Genomic DNA, 13,774 nt, shown 5'->3' with positions numbered 1-13,774 from the left:
CGACCACTTCCTCCCTGTCTGACAGATACATACTTCTCAAGGACACGCAGTAGTTGTTCCTTGAACAAGCTCTACATTTCAATTGTGCCCATCCTCTGCAGTTTCCTTCCCCATCCTATGCATCCTAAATCTCGCCTAATCACATCATAATTGCCTTTCCCCCAGCTATAACTCTTAATATAAGAAGGCAGACTCTAGCATTATTTCCTAGATTCTAAGGGTAATAGGATGATTAAGACGGAGGATATTAAGGCATTTATTGGCTTCCATGCCGATTTATATCAAACAGATCAGTCTAGAGATGCACTAGTACATATGGAGCATTTCTTATCTTTCTTTAAACTCCCAACAATTTCTAAAGATCAAAGGTTGACCCGAAATGCCTCCATTTCGAAGGAGGAAGTGGTTTTTGCATTGAAGAATCTTCAGTACGGTTCTGGGGCCTGATGGTTTTGGGAGTGAATTTTATAAGGTATTTAAAGACTTGCTAACAGATCCTCTGATTGGTCTGTAAAACCATTCATTCAAAGCAGGTCGGCTGTCTCAGTCACTTTGAGAAGCAAATAGTTCCTTAATTTTGAAGGCAGACAAGAACCCTGAGGAATGTACATCCTATAGGCCAATTTCACTCCTGGATGTAGATCGAAATTGTTGTCTAAAAACTGGCATTATGTCCAGAAAAAACCCTCCCTTTGATTATCCAGGGCCAAAAACAATGGGTTCATAAAGGGCCGGAATTTATTTGTTAAGTGTACATAGGTGCTTTCTAAAAATCGGTTATCGGTCTGATCATTTTAGTCTTCAGCGAGGGATAGGCAGGGTTGCCAGTTATCCCGTTATTGTTTGCAATAGCTATTGAGCCCCTAGTGGAGGCAATTAGACAAGATCCATTAGTATTTAGGTTGTCTATTGGTGGAAAGCAACACAAAATCATGTTACATGCGGATGATGTTGCTATTTGTGAGTAAGCCAGATGCTTCTGTCCCTGCTGTTATTGATACTGTGGCTCTGTTTGGTTCCTTCTCGTGCTATTAAATTAATTTGGCAAAATACGAGGCAATGGCTCTGGGAAGGCTCAGAGGGAGAACACCCCCCTCCCCTCCCACCCCCTTCCCCGATAGATGGTTCCTCTCAGGGTCTACTTATTTGGGTATTTCCGTCCGACAGTTATATAATAGAAATATCCTCCCCCTTTACTTGCGTCTATTAAGTGGGATCTACACTGTTGATCCTCCTTACCAATATCAGGCTAATGTGTCTTTACTTATTCGATTTGAGTTCATCCGTACAATTAGCTTCAATAACTCTGCTGAGACTGTATCTCAATAATAACAGCAATGCTCACTGTTCAACACAAACACCAGCTAAAAGGCAAAGAGCAAAAGCCATGGCCTGTGCTACTATTCTTTCTAATGTTCACTGTTGCTGCCAAACAGGAGAAATGAATCGAAAATATTTCCCGTAAAAAGTTAAATCTTTGTCACTACTTTCCTTGTAATTCCCTCCCTATTTTTAACCTTGTCATTCATTGAGACACGACAAACTGATATTGGGGGATTCCGCTATTCAGATAGCTTCTTTTAATCTGTGGTTATTGCTGAGAGGTGCTAATCATGCACTCATATCCTCTCATTTTCTGGATCTGATTTAACTTTAAATAATACGCTTACATCTGTATTATCTTGTGATTGTGCTGGTAGTTGACTTTTGGAAAGTCCCCAAGTCAATATAAATGACATGGATATAATCAGTTGCAGTGAAGGAATTAGCTCAATGCAAACCTAAAGGGGATGTCCTGTAGCCCTCTCCGAAACAAAGGACATGTTCAAATACTGCAGATGCAATCAAATCCCAAACAGTAACCCTAACTCTAAGACTAACCCTAACCTTACTCCTAATTCGAACTCTTTTCCAAAAAAAGGATATGTTGAAAGACTCGAAATGTAGCCATAACCATAAACCTAACCATAACTCTAACCCTAATCCTACCCCGAATCCTAGCCCTAATCCTAACTCTAACCCGAATCCTAACTCTAATCCTAACCCTAACTCTAACCCTAATCCTAACCCTAACTCTAACCCTTATCCTAACTCTAACTCTAACCCTAATCCTAACCCGAATCCTAATCCTAATCCTAACCCTAACCCCAATCCTAATCTTCCATCCATCATTGATGGAACCACCTATTGATGTAATTGGATAATTTTGGAAGATTATTGGCTGTTTTATTCTTGGCAAACGATTTGACCAGAGGCAAATATCTTTTCTTAAACGTATTTTTATTCACATACCCCACTATTGACAGGATTACAAAGCCTGGGACAGAGCCACTGCTCATCTTTCAGACTCCCCTCACCTGTAGGTAAAGTTCAGGCAGCAAAAGATCTGCTGAGGGTGACTGCGGAGTGATGAATTGGGCCTATCAGATAGTGTGCCAAGTTCACAGCACAAACCAGCAGAGAACACTTAGCCTGATGTCAATAGTGGGGAAAATTCTAGAGTTCATTATCAAAGCAGAGCACCTAGAAAACAGTGTTGGAATCGGATAGACTCAGCATCGATTTACAAAAGGGAAATCATGCTTGACAAATCTACTGGAATTCTTCGAGGGTGTAACTAGTAGAGTTGATGAGGGGGAGCCAGTGGATGTGGTTTATTTCGACTTTCAGAAGGCTTTCAACAAAGTCCCACATAAGAGATTAGTGTGTAAAATTAAAGCCTATGAGATTGGGAGTATATTGAGCTGGATAGAAGACTGGTTGACAGACAGAGAACAAAGGGTGGAATTTTCCTGTCCCACCCACCATGGGAATCATAGTGGGCCGGGGTGAACCATGCAAAGATCCATTGGCCTCGGGCAGGATTTACCTGTCTTGGGGCGAGCGTGGCTGGAAAATCCCATCCAAGAGGAATAAATGAGTATTTTTCCAAATGGCAGGCAGTGACTAGTGGGGTACCGCAGGTACCTGGGATATTAATGATTTAGATGAGGAAACTAAATGTAATATTTCCTCATCACAATGTTGGTGGGAGGGTGAGCTGTGAGGAAGATGCAAAGGTGCTTCAGTGTGATTTGGACAGCTGAGTGAGTGAGTGGGCAAATGCATGACAGATAGGGGCATAGGTTTAAGGTGCGAGGGGCAAAGTTTAAAGGAGATGTACGAGGCAGATTTTTTACACAGTGAGTAGTGGGTGCCTGGAACTCGTTGCCGGGGGAGGTAGTGGAAGCGGATACAGTAGTGACTTTTAAGAGGCGTCTTGACAAGTACGTGAATGAGATGGGAATAGAGGGATATGGTCTCTGGAAGGGTAGCGGGTTTTAGTTAAGTCGGGCAGTGTGGTCGGTGCAGGCTTGGAGGGCCGAAGGGCCTGTTCCTGTGCTGTAATTTTCTTTGTTCTTTGTTCTAGATGCAGTAAAATGTGGAAATATGTGAGGTTACCCACTTTGGTAGCAAAAATGGGAAGGCAGATTATTATCTGAATGGCTATAAATTGAAAGAGGGGAATGTGTGACGAGACCTGGGTGGCCTTGTACACCAGTCATTGAAGATAAGCATGTTTTCAAGAAGCAGTTAGATATAGCTCCTGGGGCAAAGGGGATGAAAGGACATGGGGGGAAGGCGGGATCAAGTTACTGAGTTGGATTATCAGCCATGATCATAATGAATGGTGGAGTAGACTCAAAGGGCCGAACGGCCTCCTCCTGCTCCGAGTTTCTATATTTCTATGCATTGTAATGTTTTGATTTCTGTTCAAAGAGTTTCTAGTTCATTGCTGTAATCAATGTGGGTGGGGTAGGAACTCTTGTGGCTGTACCTCATCTGCTCTTTATAAAACTGTCCTATCCCAGGACCACCATTTATGGTCTCAGTTAAATTCCATGTCAGAGGACATTTGTCTTTTCACCTTCATAGCTATGGTCTCTCCAGAAGGCAACCTGCAGGCAACTTGCCACAACTATACTCATGGGTGCAAATGATTACCACGGCGCTGAGTCTTTACACCACTCAGTCCTTCCAAACTGATGCCAGTGATAAAACTAGGCTGGCAGTCAGCTAGCTGATATATCTGATTTGTGCATCCAGTACATCACGTTCCCTGAGCTATAAATTTGACAGGATGCTGAACATTGCAATGAGCAGTACGCACATTATTGAGCATTTAGTCTGGCCACCAGCATTGTCCTTGGGAGAGAATGCCTGAAGTGCCAAACAGGACAGTGCTCCTTGCTTTCAGTTCAGGTTGCAGAGTGCCCATTGTAATGAGTTTAACACGACCCACCATGTGGACCTCTGACAATATGAAGCTCCCAGATGAAGGCAGTAATGGCTTGTCCAATCAGGGAGCCCTGCATGTGTAGATAATGGGTTACTGGCACTCTGGGTTTATGCTCCACAGCAGGAAGTACCTGTCTGAGTGTTGCTGACTATGTAAATAAATCTAAATTTGGTGAAGGGACACTGGCCTCGGAGGAGTTATTTCACCTGCAATGTGCAAGCTGTCAGAGAATTCAGGTTCTGTGTTTCCCATGGACTGAAATTCTGTGGTGGCTGTTCAGGGTTGGACTGTAACCCCAGGAGGATGTTGATGACCCCTCCCCGAGTCCCCACCCAGACATAAGGCTTAATGTTCACTTTCGGTCATTTATGCGGCACAGTGGCACAGTGGTTAGCACTGCTGCCTCACAGACTCGATGGCCCGAATGGCCTCCTTCAGTACTATCGGGGTTCTATGATTTCCCAGGAACTCTGCTACTGTCAGGGGAGTTATTTTTGGAGACTGTGTGCCGTTTCAATTTTTTACCAGGCAGTATCCTCTCACCTCATCCCCACACAAGCAGGCAAAAGTTGACAGATATTAAACACCTGCTGAAACGTTATAAAAGCTGAAATGATGTCTGTGCCCGTATTTAGTCAGTGACCTTTAAGTGACTGCTAACATGTTTCAACTTCTTATCAGATGCTTTTTCATACTTTACATAAAAGACAACTCTAAGGAAGAACTCTCATTCCCAAAGGTCTCAGATTTGATGGTGTGTAAAGTAAGCTGGCATGAATGAGGAGGAAGAGCAGACCTGCTTACTGTTACTGATGTAGGATTCTACTGTGTTCCTCAATTCTTCCGAGAATGATTAACATCAGTTACGTCACACACGTTAGTATCAGACTGAAAGAGGTTTATTCTTAGGCAATGATGGTCAGATGTAAGCAGCTGTTAAAGACAACTCAAATAACACATTACTTTGGAATGAGTTCATGAAAGAGTTAAACAGTTCCATGAATTGGCAAAAATGAGTTACCAATTGCCTTTCATAACCCCATGATATCTGGGGCTTTACAGCCAATGATGTACTTTCTGAATGTACTGTTGTAATGGAGCAGCCAATTTTAACACAGCAAGCTCCCACAAACCCCAGTGAGATAAATGAGCTGATAATCTAGTTCAGTAATGTTGATGAGGACTAAATGTTGTCAAGGCGACAGGAAAATGTTCCTCTTCAAACACTGCTATAGGGCCATTTGTGCTGACCTAAGAGAGCAGAAATGATCTCAGTTCATCTGTAGGTCAGTAGAAGTTCATTTTAGTGAAATGGTGAATACAGGCGTTGAGTGGTTGCTGTTCTCATGAGAACCGCTTGTTTGAAAGTCTGGAATTTCAGCCAGCAATTCTGGGACTGAATGATGATTCCTGGGGAACTTGCCAGGAAACATTAAAACAAACACTTGCAGAGTTAGTACTCCAGCACTGATTAGATGCAACCCCAGAACATTGCTGCAGGAGTTCCTCAGGGTAGTGTTCTGACCCAGTCATCTTTATCTACTCCATCAGATGTCTCCATCAGAAGGTCAGAAGTGGGGATGTTTATTGATGAATGCACAATGCCCAGCACCATTTGCTACTCTTCAGATAATAAAATAGTCCTTGCCCTCATTCAGCAAGACGCCAAGCAATGAAATGCTTCAAGACACTTTGTAGAAAATTTGATCAAAGCATCCCCAAAATTCATGTTATTGTCCACCCACCTACAAGACTACAAGAGGGCACAGGTTTAATGTGAGAGGTGGTAAGTTTATGGGAGACAAAGAACAAAGCACAGACCCTTCGGCCCTCCAAGCCCGTGCCGAACATGATGCCCTCACTAAACTAAAAAAACAAACCTACTGCCCTTACTCGGTCCGTATCCCTCTATTCCCTCCCTATTCATGTACCCATCCAGATGCCTCTTAAATGTTGCTAATGTGCCTGCTTCCACCACCTCCTCTGGCAGCAGGTTCCAGGCACCCACCACTCTCTGCGTGAAAAACTTCCTCCACACATCTCCCTTAAACCTTGAACCTGTGCCCCCTTGTAATTGACACTTCCACCCTGGGAAAAAGCCTCTGATCATCCACCCTGTCTATGCCTCTCATAATTTTGTAGACCTCTATCAGGTTTCTCCTCAGCCTCCATCTTTCCAGTGAAAACATGTGGGGAATGTTTTTCACGAGAGGGTGCTGAGTGCCTGGAACGCACTGCCAGAGGAGGTGGTGGAATCATACATTAGCAACATTCAATGTGTATCTTTATAGACAGTAAGAAGTTTAACAACACCAGGTTAAAGTCCAACAGGTTTATTTGGTAGCAAAAGCCACACAAGCTTTCGGAGCTCTAAGCCCCTTCTTCAGGTGAGTGGGAATTCTGTTCACAAACAGAGCTTATAAAGACACAAACTCAATTTACATGAATAATGGTTGGAATGCGAATACTTACAACTAATCAAGTCTTTAAGAAACAAAACAATGTGAGTGGAGAGAGCATCAAGACAGGCTAAAAAGATGTGTATTGTCTCCAGACAAGACAGCCAGTGAAACTCTGCAGGTCCAGTCAACTGTGGGGGTTGCAAATAGTGTGACATGAACCCAATATCCCGGTTGAAGCCGTCCTCGTGTGTGCGGAACTTGGCTATCAGTTTCTGCTCAGCGACTCTGCGCTGTCGTGTGTCGCGAAGGCCGCCTTGGAGAATGCTTACCCGAATATCAGAGGCCGAATGCCCGTGACCGCTGAAGTGCTCCCCAACAGGAAGAGAACAGTCTTGCCTGTTGATTGTCGAGCGGTGTTCATTCATCCGTTGTCGCAGCGTCTGCATAGTTTCCCCAATGTACCATGCCTCGGGACATCCTTTCTTGCAGCGTATCAGGTAGACAACGTTGGCCGAATTGCAAGAGTATGTACCGTGTACCTGGTGGATGGTGTTCTCACGTGAGATGATGGCATCTGTGTCGATGATCCAGCACGTCTTGCAGAGGTTGCTGTGGCAGGGTTGTGTGGTGTCATGGTCACTGTTCTCCTGAAGGCTGGGTAGTTTGCTGCGGACAATGGTCTGTTTGAGGTTGTGCGGTTGTTTGAAGGCAAGAAGTGGGGGTGTGGGGATGGCCTTGGCGAGATGTTCGTCTTCATCAATGACATTGGGGAAACTATGCAGACGCTGCGACAACGGATGAATGAATACTGCTCGACAATCACCAGGCAAGACTGTTCTCTTCCTGTTGGGGAGCACTTCAGCAGTCACGGGCATTCGGCCTCTGATATTCGGGTAAGCGTTCTCCAAGGCGGCCTTCGCTACACACGACAGCGCAGAGTCGCTGAGCAGAAACTGATAGCCAAGTTCCGCACACACGAGGACGGCCTCAACCGGGATATTGGGTTCATGTCACACTATTTGTAACCCCCACAGTTGCGTGGACCTGCAGAGTTTCACTGGCTGTCTTGTCTGGAGACAATACACATCTTTTTAGCCTGTCTTGATGCTCTCTCCACTCACATTGTTTTGTTTCTTAAAGACTTGATTAGTTGTAAGTATTCGCATTCCAACCATTATTCATGTAAATTGAGTTTGTGTCTTTATATGCTCTGTTTGTGAACAGAATTCCCACTCACCTGAAGAAGGGGCTTAGAGCTCCGAAAGCTTGTGTGGCTTTTGCTACCAAATAAACCTGTTGGACTTTAACCTGGTGTTGTTAAACTTCTTACTGTGTTTACCCCAGTCCAACACCAGCATCTCCACATCATATCTTTATAGACACATGAACAGGAGGCCAACAGTGGGATAGAAACCACCTATCGGCGCAGGCATGGTGGGCCGAAGGGCCTGTTCCTGTGCTGTATTGTTCTTTGTTCACCTTGACCCATTTGTCTTGTCCCCAAAGGGTCATCACCTGAAAGAGCAATGACCTTCTCTGTAGTTTGACCAAGTTATATTTTCATGAGCTTTTTCAGAAAATCAAGGCACTCTGTAGCTTGCACAACTGCTAGTTGAGATGAGTGAAGTTTCACTATGATCTTCTCTTCCCCTTTGCTGAGAAAACATTAACTTTCTGTCAGATATGTAGCAGCTACAATTTCCTACCCACTATTGGTGAGCTCCCAGTCACAAGTGTTGCTGAAGCATGAAACCCACTCACAAAATGCTAAGCATGTTAAACCTATAACGACAGGACAATTCAAGAAACTAAGATCACACCACTGGATGTGGACTCAACTCCAGAAACGCCACTGAAGTACACCCTGGATGCCTGGAGTCATGTAAACTACTTCCAACAATAAATTCTGTTGCATACAAATGTAATGTTCATTAGTTTACATATTGGAATGGAACATTCCTTTCTGTATCATCAATCCCCTGTGTTGATACAGATGGATAGAAGAGAGAAGGTAGTCTTCAGGGGAATTGAGCTCTGGAATTCCCTCCCTAAACTTCTCCACCTCTCTACCTTCCTCTCCATCTTAAAACCCTCACTCAAATCTACATATCAAACCAAACTTTTGGTCACCAATTTAATTGCTCCACAATGGGTTCATTAATGTCCTTTAGGGAAGGAAATCTGCCGTCCTTACCCGGTCTGGCCTAAATGTGACTCCAGAGCCACAGCAATGTGGTTGACATTTAACTGCCCTGTCAAATGGCCGAGTGAGACACACAGTTCAGGGGCAATTAGGGATGGGCATCTCATGGAAGAATAAATTTTAATAATTTTCAGTTGCCTGCCCTGAACTTTGACATTCTCTCCCCAAATCTTCCTGCGGAAAGAAAAAAGTTCCCCAAATCTTCCTGCCTCTCTGTCTCCTCCTTCTAAAATTCTCCATAAAACCTGCCTTATAACCAAGCTACTGGCTACATAATTACTCTTTACGTGGCTGAATGCTGTTTAAAAATGCACCTGAGAAGGGCTCTGGGATATTTTTCCAGATTAACGGTATATAAATACCAGTCTTTGTGGAGATAATGGGGGATAAATCAATCAAAACCATTAACCCATTTTTTTTTGCATCTACAGCTGGTAGGAAGTAAATTTCAGCAGTTTTATTTTTAATCAAATATCTGCTTGAGGTTTGGTTAATTTAAAGATGTTTCCAAGAGCGACATTAATTGCGGTTTATATTGCTGATTCAATTCGCAGAATGAAGGTTACAACTGCATTATAGCATTTGCTGTACTATTCACATCTTTAAACAACATCGTAGGGTTAATGTACTCGTTGGTAATTCTTATGTAATGACTTTATTCATAAAGACAAAGGTTGAAATCTACAGTATAACAAAACGATTGTAGAAATATCTACCTTCCATTGTGGTCCCATAGAAGCAAGTTGATGGGGGGAAGATGAAAGAGTGCATCATGCACACATCAAGTTATCAAACCAAGAAACAATAAAGCATTTAAACCTGAATTCCCTGCTGCCATCAGACTTTTGAATGGACCTACCTCACACTAAGTTGATCTTTCTCTACACCCTCGCTATGACTGTCACACTACATTCTGCACCCTCTCCTTTTCTTCTCTATGAACGGTATGCTTTGTCTGTATAGCGCACAAGAAACAATGCTTTTCATTGTATGTTAATACATGTGATGATAATAAATCAAATCAATTGAATTTATCTACATTTATTTGGGTCATTCTTTAGTAGTGCCCAAAGAGCAAAAACCATTTAGAAAAATTTTTAACATTCAGGTTCGTCATTTCGACTTTGACAGCAGTGAATCTTACGGTTCAATCCTAATTCTATGGGTCAGTGATTTAACACAACCTGATTCCACTCCTGGTATTGGATTAATTGTTAATCCTCAGATCTGTGTGGTCTGTAGAGTTGAAAGCAGATTTCTGATCCTAAGGAACGTGACCTGCTAATGCAAATTGTTGCCAAATTGTTAAATGGGAAATCGGCGCTAATCGTCCTGGACTGTTCAGATTGGTGGCAGCACAATGACCATCACTTAAAAATAATCACTTCAAAACTGACCAGGTTGTTAAATGTTTAACCAAAGTGAGGAAACAATAATGAAATGAGGACAAATCCACAAAGATTCACAAGGTGAGATTGATAGGTAAGGAGAGACAACATAAGATGTATAAGATGTTGAGAGGCATAGATCGGGTGGACTCTCAGGCTTTTTCCCAGGGTGGAAATGTCTGCTACGAGAGGACACAGGTTTAAGGTGCTGGGGGGTAGGTACAGGGGAGATGTTAGGGGTAAGTTTTTCACACAGAGGGTGGTGAGTGAATGGAATCGGCTGCCGTCAGTGGTGGTGGAGGCGAACTCAATAGGGTCTTTCAAGAGACTCCTGGATGAGTACATGGAGCTTAATAGGATGGAGGGTTATAGGTAGGTCCAGAAGGTAGGGATGTGTTTGGCACAACTTGTGGGCTGAAGGGCCTGTTTGTGCTGTAGTTTTTCTGTGTTCTATGTTCTATAAATGGAAGATGGAAAGTTCCAGATTGTGAAGGGAATGAGTAGATTCCAGGTGGGAGGAAGGATCTGAAAGAGGAGTGTGATGTTAAATTGTGCAAAGTGAAACCAGTGGAAGAAAGGCTGAAATGAAAGCTCAAACTGGTAGCACAATGAGGATCTGGCAAGACCAGTGAGTGATGTCTCACCAATCCATCCCATAATGGAGCGGCATGGTGGCACAGTGGTTAGCACTGCTCCTTACAACGCAAGGGACCCGGGTTCGATTCCTGGCTTGGGTCACTGTCTGTGTGGAGTCTGCATGTTTTTCTGCATGGGTTTCCTCCGGGTGCTCCGGTTTCCTCCCACAGTCCGAAAGACGTGCTGGTTAGGGTGCATTGGCTGTGCTAAACTCTCCCTCAGTGTATCTGAACAGACGCTGGAGTGTGGTGACTAGGGCATTTTCACAGTAACTTCATTGCGGTGTTAATGTAAGCCTACTCGTGACTAATAAATAAACTTTAAACACATAATTCGCTGCTTTTCTCCATAATCACAGGGAAGGGAATAACAAATCGACTCAATCCCACTCATAGGAGCAGATCAGAAGACAGTAATCCTGATAACTAAAAATAAAATACTATGAATGCTGTAAATCTGAAATGAAACAGAAAATGCTGGATAACCTCAGCAGGTCCGGCAGCATCTGTGGAGAGGGGGAAAGTTTCAGGGAGACGTGTGAGGGATGTTTTTCACACAGAGAGTAGTGGGTGCCTGGAATGCACAGCAGTGAGTCTAGGCTGATACTTATGTGCAGTACCAAGGGAATGCTGTACTGTCAGAGGTGCCATCATGTGGATAAGATATTAGACTGAGGATCTGTCTGTCCATTCAGCTGGATGTAAAAGATCCCATCGCAGCATCACTGGAGGAAGGGCAGGGGAATAATCCAAACTAATATGCACCGGCAACAAAGTACAAATATGCTGAGTATTTCCACAAGTTCAGCCATTGGTTGGCATGGGGTTCTGGCAGAAGATCAGTAAAATCCCATTTACATTTTCATTGAAGTTACAGTGACAGAGTGGGAGAGCCCCCCCCCCCCCCCCCCCACCCCCGCCCCCACCCCCGGTAAATATCCGGTCATTTATCTCATTTGATACTGTCTGCCCTTGCTGTCTGCATGGCAGCTATCGCGTTTACCTAGATGTTAACAGCTTTGCGACTAATTCCCAACGCAGCTGTGAGGTGCTTTGGACATGATGGGAACATGTCAGATGCTATATTAAGTAAAAATTTCCACAGAGACGTTAATAAGTTGGGGGTGGAGGGGAAAAGAAAATTGATGGAGAAAAATGTGGTTCAACTGTGACTTGTCAAATTGGGGTTAGATAAGAGAAGCGTGTGGGGTATCGAACAGGTGTCAGCTGTGCCACAGTTGGTAGGTGCTGAGGAGGGGGAGGAATTCTCAGACACAACAGTTCCAACACTCGCAGCTCTCAAGTGCTTTTTGCAGTGACTGAGAGCAATGTCATGGATTTCTCTTCCTTAGGGGAATTTTTTTGACGTGCTACATGTACTCAAGCTGTTTATTTCTAATAATTCACTGGGAGGATGCAGAGAAGGGCTGTCACATTCAGTTAACAGGACAGACCAGCAGGCAGCTACAAAACCCTCAAATTATGATGCAAGGTATGAAACCACGGTGTTCTGTGTGTTCATAGAAAAAGTATTTAGTCAGCAAGTAGAGGAGCGATGTCGCAGAAGAAATAGCGATAGGAATAGATTTAATTAGTGTGGCAACTGTGGCTTTTTCCCGCACAGAACCACACTGCCTGACAAGAACCATTTCCAGATTTAATTAATGGAATGTTTGTGAGGTGTGTCATTATAAAGCTGCCAGAACCAATCAACTGGAGTTGGAATAATAAAGCTGAGTTTGTGATATGAAACCTTGGAGTTTGTGTTCTGTTTTTATACATTTATCTGGGATGATCTTACAGTGGAAGCAGTGATAGGGTCTCAACAGTGTGAGGAGTTCAAATTAATTCAGCCTTCAGATTCGTGAGTTAAGTTTGCAAGTTTCCAATCTTTTCCAGTAACTATGATTTCCAGGATTGTTTCAGGGAATAGGGTGCCCACCTCGATATGTTTTCTATCCATTAAGATCAGGGGAGGGAAGTGCTTAATCTATCAGTATGTTCTCCAGGAAGGAATGCCCCTTTGACTCCAACCTCACAGTGAAAACATTGGCCGGAATTCTCCGGCTGGTCCCACCATTGGTGCACCCCTGCTGTGGGTTTCCCGGCAGTGTCGAGTGCAGGCAACAGGGGCGGCACGGTAGCGCAGTGGTTAGCACTGCTGCTTCACAGCTCCAGGGTCCCGGGTTCGATTCCTGGCTCGGGTCACTTCTGTGTGGAGTTTGCACATTCTCCTCGTGTCTGCATGGGTTTCCTCCGGGTGCTCCGGTTTCCTCCCACAGTCCAAAGATGTGCAGGTTAGGTTGATTGGCCAGGTTAAAAATTGCCCCTTAGAATCCTAAAATGCGTAGGTTAGAGGGGTTAGCAGGTAAAATATGTGGGGGTAGGGCCTGGGTGGGATTGTGGTCGGTGCAGACTCGATGGGCCGAATGGCCTCCTTCTGCACTGTAGGGTTTCTATGAGATCCCATTGACAGCGGCAGGAGCTGAAGATCCCGCTGCCAGCAAACGGCATGCCACCTTCCACCACAAGAAACACGCCACAGGGAGGCCAGAGAATCTCCCCATTATTCCCTTGCTGAAAAAATAGATGAGCTGTTGAAGTTTTCCATCATGCACTCATCAGGGCAAACACAAGAATACCAAATTTCATGGAAAGTCTGCAATGCCTCGAGTCTAGCCAGCGACACCGACATCCTGTGAAAGAATTTTAAAAACTGCCAAAATCAACTGTTCTCACCCAAATAACTGGCTAGCTTGGCAAGGCACCTCATCCACTGAGGCTATGGAGTGGATCATATGTTTCATAGATTTGTTTAATTGAATTAAACCCACACTGATTCTTATAGAGCTCTATGGCTTCGAGAC

Source organism: Mustelus asterias, chromosome 20 (assembly GCF_964213995.1).
Source record: "Mustelus asterias chromosome 20, sMusAst1.hap1.1, whole genome shotgun sequence".
Lineage (NCBI taxonomy): Eukaryota > Metazoa > Chordata > Chondrichthyes > Carcharhiniformes > Triakidae > Mustelus > Mustelus asterias.
The sequence above is the reverse complement of the archived record's forward strand: the minus strand, read 5'-3'. Positions refer to the sequence as shown.